A 9,432-nucleotide genomic window follows, 5' to 3' on the forward strand; every position below is an offset into this window, starting at 1 on the left:
CGCTGCTCTGCCCCTACCGCGACCACGCCCGCGTCCTCGGCCTCTGGTGGCCACAGCTGGTGGCACTGGTGGTCGTCCACCCAGTCTAGTAGCGCGTGTCCTCACCATCTGTGAGAGAATAGAACAACAGAAGTTTAGTACTCGGATCAACAAACTCGCACAATAAGAATTTTCAAGAGTGTGAAGTTTCCAAAAGGTTCTGCAGCCTCTCGAGCATAAATACAGACGTCTCCGTACCGATCCGCGAGACTCTACTAAACCGGCTCATGACTCACGAGACCTATGTAACCTAGGCTCTAATACCAACTTGTCACGGCCCAAACTACCGGTCGTGATGGCGCCTATCCCATTACTAGGCAAGCCAGACCAACTATCAAACCACAACCCATATTCATTTAATAAGTCATTTGCTAACACGGTTTAAATACCAATTATCATAATAAGTGTTTAAAACAACAGGAAACATATGCGGAAATCAACAAGACGTAGAAACTACACAGCCCACACTGATCTGGTGTCATGAGTCTAGAGCCTCTAATACAAGTCTGAACAACCTACTACATAGATAGTCTAGAAATGCGAAAAAGTAATAGGATAGAAGGGAGAAATCGGGGCCGCGGACGCCATGCAGCTACCTCGAAATCCCCGGCAAGTGCTGGAAAAACAGCCGAAAGCTCTCAGTCGGCCTCTCGGGTACCTGTATCTGCACACAAGGTGCAGGGAGTAAAGTGAGTACTCCAACCCAGTAAGTAACTAAAGTAAATAATGGACTGAAAGCAGTGACGAGCAGCTCAAAACATATATTCTAAAATTAGTTATTTCATAAACTCATCATTTTCAGTTTAACACTTGAAATCAATTACTTGACAATATGTCCAACAGAGGCTTATTTATAAAAAGAGTGAAAACAGTAGAAATATCATAACAGGGCCCCTTAGGCAAGAAGCCACTCGAAATATAGCCCCTCGGGCAGCCTCTCAGTCACACGTGGCTCAACTCAAGTCACACAATACTCATTATCAGCACTCGGCTCAGTATTATCTCATAATAATAGAAATCATAATAACCGCTGCGGCGCGCAGCCCGATCCATGTATTTATAGTCGACTACGCTCACTGGGGGCGTGCAGACTCCAGAGGGGCTCCTACACCCCAAGCGTCATATCGCTGCGGCGTGCAGCCCGATCCAATATATATATATCGCTGCGGCGTGCAGCCCGATCCATATAAGTATTGCTGAGGCGTGCAACCCGATCCATAATATAGACATATTATATCCTCACCATAAGGTTCTCAATCTCTCATCAGTCATTAGCCTCACAGCCTCTCGGGCATCACAACAGAAATTAGGGAACTTAGCCCAAGTAGTCCTCACAGTAGGAGTAGGATGATCAAACCAGTTTTAATCATTTAACAGGTAAAAACATGACTGAGGCTATGCTTTTAACAAGTAAAGTGAGGAAAATAGATAAGATGCCCCTAAGGGTTTCTACAGATCGGCACAAGGCCCCAAACATGGCATAAAGCCCGTAATACAGTATAAGGATCCAGAATCCAGATTAATATAACATTTCCAAATAAAATACGCGGCTCAATAGTCGCTACGGGGCGGACCAAGTCACAATCCCCTACCGGTGCACGCCCACACACTTTCACCTAGCATGTGCATCACCGCATTTATCAAATCAAGTCAAATACCGGGGTTTATACCCTCAGTTCCAAATTTACAATGGTTACTTACCTCAAACCGGTGAAAATACTACTCCGTGGTGCCTTTGCCTCTCGAATCGGCCTCCACTCACGTTGAATCTAGTCAAAATCATAGCGAATACGTCACTATATGCTAAGGGAACAAAGCCCAAGCGAAAACAATCGAAAAATATCAAAAATCCCGAAATTAGCAAAACCCGAGCCCCGGGCCCACTTCTCGAAACTCAGAAATTTTCACATCAACGGATTCCTTATCTCCCCACGAGTCTATGCATATAAAGAACACCAAAATCGGAGTCCAAATGACCCCTCAAATCCCAAATCAAAGATCCAAAATTTCAAGCCCTAGTTCTTCCATTTTTTGTTCAAGTTTCCATGAATTTCTAGGTGGATTTTACAATAGAATCGAGTTTTAGGTCCGAAATTCTTACCTCCAAACGTTTCTCCTTGAATCCCTCTTTATTCTCCTTCAAAAAAGCTCCCAAAATGACCAACTATGGAGGAAAAATGACCCAAAATCGCGACTGAAATGACTTAAAACATTCTGCCTAGGTCTGACTCCCCCTTCTTCGCGAACGCGGTCAAACCCTCGCGTTCACCAGTCACAAACTTACGTTGACCACTTTTTTCCTCTACGCGAACGTGACACGACCAACGCGAACGCGATGCCTTGCTCAGACCACTCTTTGCGAACGCGCTTACCCTTACGCGAGCGCGATGAACACTTGACCTCAAACCGCAGCTGACACAATTCCACTACGCGAACGCGAGGTCCAACTCGCGAACGCGGTGACCAACTACCCAATCCCTCCGTGAATGCGAAGCCCCTCTCGCGCACGCAAAGGCTTAAATTCTACCCAATCCCTCCGTGAATGCGAAGCCCCTCTCGCGCACGCAAAGGCTTAAATTCTGGCCTTCCTCAAATCCTTCTACACGAACGCGATGCCCACTCGCGAACGCGAAGGTATAAATCTCTGCAACAGCTGAACTTCAAAATCTGCAACTTCTCAAACTCCAAAATGGTCCGATTGACCACCCGAAACTCACCCGAGGCCCCCGGGACCTTAACCAAAAGCACCAACACATCCTAAAACCTTATTCAAACTTGTTCCAATCATCAAAACATCTTAAACAACATCAAATTACTCAAAACACATCGGATTCAAGCCTAAGTTTCTAAAAATCTTCTGAAATACGCATTCGATCAAAAACCTAACCAAACCATGTCCGAATGACCTGAAATTTTGCACACACATCCCAAATGACACAACGAAGCTACTGCAACTCTCGGAATTCCATTCCGACCCTCGGATAAAAATCTCACCTACCAACCGGAAATCGCCAAAATATCAATTTCGCCGATTCAAGCCTAATTCTACTTCGGACCTCCAAAACCCATTCCGATCACACTCCTAAGTCACAAATCACCTCCCGAAGCTAGCCGAACCATCGGAACTCACATCCGAGCCCTCTGACACATAAGTCAACATCCGGTTGACTTTTCCAACTTAAGCCTTCTTAAAAGAGACTAAGTGTCTCAAACCTTATCAAAATCATTCTGGATTCAATCTGACTAACCCGATACCTCAAAACACAGATGAACAAAGCAAATAGAAGCAGAAATGGGGAAAACAGACCGGTAACTCATGAGACGACCGGTCAGGTCGTCACAACTTTGCATGAATGATTCTTTTCCCATCAAAATTTATTATTCGAGATGCATGAATGTATATAAATATTAAATGCAGTCTGAATTTTACTATTCAGTGTTTTGACATATTATGATCTATTTAATGTTTTTATCTCAACTCCACAATGACTTTATGCAATTTGTCACATTACTTGTTAAAATTTTCTTTTAGTGATAAGACATTAATTTAAAGGATGCAATATATGTACCTTTTGTTAGAAGGAATTTAATTCCGGTTTCTGGGAAAAATAAGTGATAGATATTTGTTTTATTTTTCGAATAACTCTTGAGTTATTGAGCTTGATAAACATTTTATCTCTTGTGGTACATGAATGCATGACCTTGTTATTGTATATTAATGTCTCTCCTGAACAGAACAATAATAGTCTACCTCATAAGAGAATATGTTCTTCAAAATTGAGTAAAACTTATATGTGCACTTTTGTCTAAGTCATTTTAATCTGGATAGGATTTCAAGTTGGTCAAGGATGGACCTTAAGGTTCATTGAAAGCAGAGGCACTACCAACTTGTAGATCCTGTTTGGAAGGAAATTTGACTAAAGGTTGTTTCCCTTCAAAAGGAAATAAAGCTAGTGATAAGCTAGAATGAATCCCTTCTGACTTGTATGGTTAAATGAATATACTGGTAAGAGATAGTTTTGAGTATTTTTGTGATGTTCATAAATGATTACTCAGAATATTAATATATTTATTTGATGAACTGTAAGTCTTAATGAATTAAGTAATTCAAGATTTTTAAGACTTGAAACGGAGAAGCACCAAGGAAATATATTAAGTTACTGCAATTTGATTGTAGTAGTGAGCACCTCTCTAAAGATTTCTTTTATTACTTATAAAAATAAGGGATTACATCTCAATTGACTACACCGTAAACTCCATAATTGTCACGATCCTAACCTGGACCCGGTCGTGATAGCGCCTCTCGTGAAGACAAGGCCAGCCAATTAAACCCAATTTACCCTTTTTAAATAGTTAAGCATTAAAAAAAACATACGAACATGAGTAATTAAGCCAAAGTCTAAGCAAAAGATAGTATATTATGCGGAATACAGCCCATACACAGTCCGATACTGGGGTGTCACAAGTCACGAACATCTAACAACACTGAATACTCAAATATAACTACAGAGTTTAGTACTGAATTAAGAATATAAAAGGAACGAGATAGGGAGGAGTTCCGGGCTACGAACGCCAACAGCTACCTAAAGACTCCTCGAGATCCGCCTGAAGCTGGAATGAATCAGCACTCGGGAGCGGGACCAGATGCGTCTGAATCTGCACACAGGGTGCAGGGAGTAAAGTGAGTACTCCAACTCAGTGAGTAACAAATGTAAATAACGACTGAAAGCAAGAAAACACGAAAGGCACAAAACATTCTATAATGAAGAAGTAAAACCATTTAAAAATAGTAAACTAGTGTAAAGTCAAGTAAAATCCTTTTTCAACAATAAACAAGTAATTGACAGATAGTTAAGATAAGGTAAACAAATAGACGTTTGCCCCTCGGGCACAGTATCAACAAATCCGCCCCTCGGGCAACATCTTAGAATAACACCAGCCCCTCGGGCTCAATATCACATCACAATGGGTACCCGCGCTCACTCGGGGTGTGCAGACTCCTAGAGGGGCCCCTTACGGCCTAAGCAAAATAACAAGCCTTCTCGTGCCATCAAAACTAGGCCCTCGACCTCATATCAATCAAGCCACCTCGTGGCGTACATATCTCAGGCCCTCGGCCTCAAATAAGTATCAGTGTTTCCTCACAACATAGGCCCTTGGCCTTACTCAGTCAAAATTTCTCACAATAGTGAAACGGTATTTTTTAGCCCAAACATCATTTAAAATATCATTTAAGTCTTAAAACTGAGTAAACATGGCTGAGTATGAAAAACAGTGGAAAATAACATGACTGAGTTCGAGTATAAAGTCAAAACTGTGAGGAAATATCAATGGAAAGCCCCGAAGAGTTCAAATAGTTGGCACTAGGCCCAAATATGGTATTCAGCCCAAATAATGATGATAGTAAATAGTTTTCAATCAAATACGCGGTAAAATCATCAATCAGGACGGACCAAGTCACAATCCCCAATAGTGCACGACCCCACGCTCGTCATCAAGCGTGTGCCTCACCTCAACATAGCACTACGATATGCAATCCGGGGTTTCAAACCCTCAGAACATCATTTACAATCATTACTCACCTCGAACCGGATAATTCTCTAGCTCGCGATGCCTTTGCCCCTCGAATCGGCCTCCACGTGCGTCGAATCTGTCCAAAAGCAGAATGAGGACGTCAAAATATGCCAAGGGAACAAAGCCCAAGCGAAAACAATCAATAAAGGGCACAATCCCGAAATTACCAAAACCCGACCCCCGAGCCCACATCTCAAAATTCAAAAATTTTTACACCAATAGATTCCTTATCTTCTCACGAGTTCATACATATCAAAAATTCTCAAATCTGACCCCAAATGGTCCTTCAAATCCCCAATCAAAAGTCTAAATTTTCAAGCCCTAGTTCTTCACCTTTTGGCTTAATTTTCATGATTTACTAGGTGGAATTCACATAATAATCGAGTTTTAAGTCCAAGAATCTTACCTCAAAGTGATTCCCCTTGAATCCCTCTTCAATCACCTTCAAAAAGCTCCAAAAACGACCAACAATGGAAGAAATAAACCCCACCTTCGCGGACAAAACTACCCTTAAAATATTTTGCCTAGGCCTTAATTCCTTCTTCGCAAACGCGGTCAAACACTCACGTTCGCGAAGCACAAATTTACTTTGACCAACTTTCCTCTTACGCGAACGCGACATGACCACCACGAACGCGATGGTTCCTCAGACTTACTCTTCGCGAACGCACTCCCTCTCCTGCGAATGCGATGAACAAGTTGACCTCAAACCCATCTGACCCAATTCCTCTACGTGATCGCGAAGCCCTTCTCGCGAACGCGATGCACCACTTCCCAGCCCTCCGCGAATGCGAAGCCCTTCTCGCAAACGCGAAGGCTAAAATTCCACTGGCTTCCTCATACTCTTCACGAATGCGAAGGTCCACTCGCGAACGCGGAGAGTAAAAACCTGCAACAGCTGAACCTGCAATTTCTGCAATTTTCTTAACTCCAAAATGATCCGTTCAACCCCTCGAAACTCACTCGAGGCCCCTGGGACCTCAACCAAAGGCACGAATACATCCTAATACCTTATTCAAACTTGTTCCAATAATCAAAACACCTCAAACAACATCAAATCAACCAAAACACATCGGATTCAAGCCTAAGTTTCTAAAATCTTCCAAATTCCGCTTTTGATCAAAAAATCCAACCAAACCACGTACGAATGACCTAAAATTTTGCACACACATCCCAAATGACATAAAGAAGCTACTTCAACTCTCGGAATTCCATTCCGACCCCTATATCAAAATCTCGCCTACCAACCGAAAATTGCCAAAATATCAACTCCGCCAATTCAAGCCTAAATCTACTCCAAACCTCCAAAACCCATTCCGATCACACTCCTAAGTCCCAAATCACCTCCCGAAGCTAACCGAACCATCGGAACTCACATCCGAGCCCTCTAACACATAAGTCAATATCCGGTTAACTTTTCCAACTTAAGCCTTCTTAAAAGAGACTAAGTGTCTCAACTTTACCACAATCATTCGGATTCAATCCGACCAACCCGATACCTCAAAACACAGATAAACAAAACATAAAGAAGCAGAAATGGAGGAAACGGAGCGATAACTCATGAGACGACTGGCCGGGCCGTCACAATAATAGAGTGGTGTGGTAGAAAGAAGAAATAAGTCTCTTTTGGACATGGATAGATTAATGACGTGTTATTCAGATTGACGTGTTACATTCTGAATTTAGTTCCTTCTAAGTTACTACCTGGGACAACTATAGAACTGTGGACTGAATGTATGATCAGTCCATGGTATGTTCAGATATAGGATTGTCCTGCATATGTGCTGAAAGGGAAAGCGGATATGTAAGTTGGAACTAAGAATGGATAGGTGCATGTCTATTGAATATACAAGAAAATGAATGGAGTTTTATTTCATTGTCCCAAAGAAAATAAGGCAATTGACGTTAAAGAACATCAAAACCCACAAGTCGAAATTGACGTTCCATTGCATTTGAGTTGTGGGAGAACGTTAATAGACATAATATGCCTTTATCGAGTGGGAGTGATGTTTGAAAGGTAAACACTATAGTAAGAAGTCACTAATATTTCAATGTCGTAAGAAAATAAAGGTAATATTAGTAGTACTTCGTTGTAGTAGGAGAATGCTAAAGAAAATCATAGTTTGGTGTACACTCTTGGGATAGTTTCAGTAACAGGATCCCTAAAGAGTTTAATACCAAACTAGATGGTTACGACAAAGTACTACTAGACAAATATTGCATCAGAAATAACTTGGCCAGATTCTTTAACAAAACCTTACTTGGTGAAGATGTTTAATAGTCATATAAAAGAATGCATGAGAAAGTTGTAGAAGCATGGTTATGGGTCTAAGTGGAAGATTGTTGGGGCATATGCTATTAACCATGCGTTTAGATATAGTATATTCTAATAATTATCATGGTTAAAAGTCTAAGTGGGAGATTGTTGGGATATATACTATTAACGATGGATGTGGTTTAGATATAGAATCTATTATGATATAATTGTTCATTCAATGTTAATGAAGTTATAAATAGCTCATATATTAATCTATGTCTTTTGCTTATATAGTAGATGATTTAGTGTATAGAGTTTAGCTTATACACGGAAGATTAAATCATTGGTTCTTATAACTAAAAAGTTTGAGTTCAAAAACTAATGATGGAATTGGACAAACCATCAAGAATGATTGTAACACAAGATTAAATATAATTTATCTTAATTATGAGAATGGTTTAATTCCAACTTCTTGTGCTAGTACATTTTGTATGTATTGAATGGACCAAGTAGAGATAAGTATTTTATACTGACTTAATAAAATGAACTCTCTAGCCATTAAATGTACTTATACTCTTAATCTTGATATAATTATTATTAGCTGTGTGCATTATTATTATTTTAATTTATTAAATGCGAGATTCTTTCGTGGGTCAATATGCCTAGTAAATTGGATAACAATAATGTGCATTGGCGAAGTAATAGTTAGTTGATGGAATCCATATCTCAGTTTAGAGATTGATGATACACCTTTATGAAAGCTTATAAGTTTTCATGTGTAAACCCAGCCGGTGAATTTCGTATCCGACATATGAAATAAGTTAAACAAAAGTCTAAAGAAACTAATTAATAAATTAAATCGGCAGTAATTTAATTTAATTGATAGGTATCTAAATCTTAACAAGGGGAGTTAAATAAGATTTAGTGGATTAATTTTGAAATTGAATAAGGAGTGCAATTACGAATTTCTAGTGGAATAATTCGTAATTAATTATGGTGGATATTAATTTCGAAAATTAGAAATTAATTCCATGATTGGAGCCTTGTTAATTAAATTATGTGGTCCCTACTGTGCCTAAATAAGAGGAAATAAAGGAATCATTTTTCTGGTGGAAAAGAAAACCCAACAGGTTTTGAAAAAGTTGTGCTATAAATACATAAGGTTTCCACCTAGAGAGGAAAGCACATGGTGGCCGAATTTCAGCCCCTTTTCCTTAGACAAGACCGTGGAACATTCGGGAATCATGATCGTGTTGATGATGGTGATTTCATTGAGTTGCTGTGGAAATAGAGGCTCACGTAATAGAGGAGCTTTGTTCACGCTTCAAGAGGTAACTCGTGAAATCCCGTTTATACTAGTTGTCTAGATTACATGTGATTTTGATACTGGAATTGCGTCCGCTGCATATAATAATCGATCATACATATAGTCCTTGCTATAGCTGGCTAAATTTCATCAAAAGTAAGAGGTAGAGTCTTGAATGTAATAATAAGATCATTAAGTATCAGTTCAACTTGCTCTTCCTCTTAGAGGTAGTAGAAAAGTTAGACGAAAAGATACT

Source organism: Nicotiana attenuata, unplaced genomic scaffold (genome assembly GCF_001879085.1).
Source record: "Nicotiana attenuata strain UT unplaced genomic scaffold, NIATTr2, whole genome shotgun sequence".
NCBI classification, from domain to species: domain Eukaryota; kingdom Viridiplantae; phylum Streptophyta; class Magnoliopsida; order Solanales; family Solanaceae; genus Nicotiana; species Nicotiana attenuata.